Genomic DNA, 3,147 nt, shown 5'->3' with positions numbered 1-3,147 from the left:
ACAGTGTCACGGTCGCAGCTCATTGACGCAAAGGCTCCGCCCCCCCCCCCCCCGGCGTTGCCAGGAGACGACGCTCTGAACTCCTTCCAAAGTCGGCCCCCGCCCTACTGGCTGATAACTTGCTGAAGCCGGAGGCCTTTGTGATAACGAAGGGGCGACGGGCCAAACGCAGGAGCCCATTGGCTTGAAACGAGCCTAGGCAAGGGCTTATTGGGTGGCGTGGGGGAGACGGCTTGGCCAATTGCCGCCTTTCCTGGCGCCAGTTCCAGAACTGGGCATCTTCATCTCCAGAGCCTGCGCATCCAGCTGGTGACAAAGGCTGCACTGTGAGCCCCGGTTTGGCTAAGGCTTGGATTCCAAGCCATCAGTGCTGGTTAGTTAGAGATGAAATCTATGGACTTTCCTGCTTGAGCTAGCTTTGAACCGTGATCCTCCAGGTCTAAAGTAGTTAGAATTAGTGGTGTAAGCCACCAGCTCCCCGCAGCTTCTGAATGTTTGACGAATATGTGAACACTAGAATGCCAAAGAGCTTAAAAATAAAAGTATAAGTAACAATCTAGTAAGTTCCCAAATAACAACAACAACAAATTCAAAGTCCTTAAGCCAAATCTAGGCCTGGAAGTCAGAAATCGAATTCTGTAGAAAATATCCTTCTTGGCTTTTGTCAGTACTGAGCTTGAGATCAGGGAACTCAAATCCTCAGCTCATTCTTATCTTGCTCACAGCTGGCTTTCTACCACTTGAACTACACGCATCTCCAGCCCAGCAATTTGCTGGTTAATTGGATGGAGTCTTGTAAACTTTTCTGCCTGAGCTGGCTTTAAACCAACATCCTCCTGGTCTCCGCCTCCCAGTAGCTAGGATTACAAACTTGAACTCCAGCCTTGGAAAAATTGCCTTTTGTTGTTTTTGAGAGAGGTTTTTGCTATGTAGCTTAGGCTTTCCTCAAGTTTTTTATTTTCCTGCCTTGGCCTCTTGATTTCTGGAATGACAGCCACACACCAGCATGTCTGGCTTGACATTTCACTTAAATTGGACATTATATTGGAGGTTCTAGTCAGTAAAATAACACAAAAGACATCTAGATTAAGAAATAGATATAGCAATCTTCATTTGCATAAAAATAAAATTATAGGAAAAGCTTCTAGAACTAAGTGCATTTAGTGGAAGTTATAGGATACAACAAAAGCCAATCGTGTGTCTATAAATTAGCAGTAAACTGAAAATTAAAATATAAAAAATACTATTTAGCAGTAAAAAGTATGATATGCTTAGGGAAAACTGAACCAAATATGTAAAAGACATACATACTGTAAACTGTACAAACTTTTTTTGGGGGGTCCGGTCGTGGGGACTGAACTCTGGGCCTGGGCGCTGTCCCTCAGCTCTTCAGCTCAAGGCTAGTACTCTACCACTTGAGCCAGAGTACCACTTCCGGCTTTTTTCATTTTGCTTATGTGGTGCTCATGCATGCAAGGCAAGTGCTCTACCACTGAGCACCTTCCCAGCCCCTAAACTGTACAAACTCTTGCTGAGAGAAAGACCTAAATGAGTATATTGTTCTTAGAAAAGTCGATATTTTAAAGCTGTCATTACTGTCTAAATTAATTTATAGATTCAAGGTAATTTGAGTGAAAATTCTGAAAGATCTTTTTTGTGGAAATAACCAAGCTGATTCTAAAATTCATACGGAAATTCAAAGGATCTTATGTTTGTAAGACTTTGATTAAGGAAAACAGTATGAGGATTTACACTGCTTGATTTTAAGATAGTAATCAACACAGTGTGGTGTCTGTGTAGTGACAATAGGAGAGAAGGGAATCTAGAGATCTACACCTATGTGATCAATTGATCAATTTATTTTCAGCAAAGCAAATCAGTGGCAGAAAAGACAATCTTTTCAACAAATAAAGCAAACAAAATAACAAAAACTTTGAATAGTTACACAAAAAACAAACCTTTTACTCATACCATATAAACACCCTTTCCTCGTACCCTATAAATGACATACCCTTCCCCTAAAAATCCTTTTTCTCATATCATATAAAAATTACCTATAAATGGATCTCAATGTAAGAATTGAAATTATAAAACTTCTAGGAAAAACCAAGGGAGAAAAATCTTATGATCTTGGATTTGACAAAGATTTCTTAAATATGATACAAAAATTGATATAAGCTATACTTAATTGATAATAAACATTCTTTCAAATGACTGAAGACAATGAAAACATAAGCCACCAAGTTTGAAAAAGTATTTGCAAAATATATTTGGCAAAGGACTTTTATCTAAAATGTACAAAAAAATCCTACGACTCCACAAGAAAATCCAACTTTTAATAAAAATTTGATCAATTTTCCACATTCATAGATGATAAACACATGAGTAGAAGCTTAGCATTATGAATCATCAGGGAAGTGCAAATTAGAAGTGTAATGAGATATTGCTGTGTACTCTCACCATCAGAATGAGTAAAATTAAAGAGCTTGTACCAAATGCTGAGACGAGTAGAGAACTAGAATTCTCAAATACTGATGTGGAGAATGTAAAATAATACAACCATTTTGGCAAAGTGTTTAGCCATTTCTTAAAAAGCTTAACACCTACTACATAATCTAGCTGTTTTACCCTTACGGATTTCTCTAAGGAAAAAAGAAAGCATGTGTCTACACAAAGACATGCATGTAAATATTCATTGTGTTTTTTTAGTAGACCCAAGCTTGAAATAATCCAGGTATCCATCAACAGGTGAACAGAAAACAAACTGGGGCATACCCACACAATGGAATACTGCTCAGCAATAAGGAAAAATGAATGGTTGAAACACTCTATGACATGGAAGAGTCTAAAGTAATTACATTAGGCCAAAAGGGGAAAAATAAGCACAAACTTGTGACAATATTTATATAAGATTCTAGGAAATCTAAACATCTTTAGTGACCAAAGTAAATCATCAGTAGTTAGTTACCTAGGGATTAGGCAGCCTGAGGAGGATAGAAGGAAAAAAGAAGATAATGTTAAAACAATGAGGGAAAAATAATGAGGGATGAGTACTTGAGACAAATAGCTCAGTGGTCGAGCACTTCTTAGCATATTTGAGGCCCTAGATTCCATCCCTACCAATATAGATTCCTTCAAAGAGGATGA

This window comes from Dipodomys spectabilis, unplaced genomic scaffold (assembly GCF_019054845.1).
Source record: "Dipodomys spectabilis isolate Male_0828 unplaced genomic scaffold, ASM1905484v1 ptg000145l, whole genome shotgun sequence".
Taxonomy (NCBI): domain Eukaryota; kingdom Metazoa; phylum Chordata; class Mammalia; order Rodentia; family Heteromyidae; genus Dipodomys; species Dipodomys spectabilis.
This window is presented reverse-complemented; position numbering follows the sequence as displayed.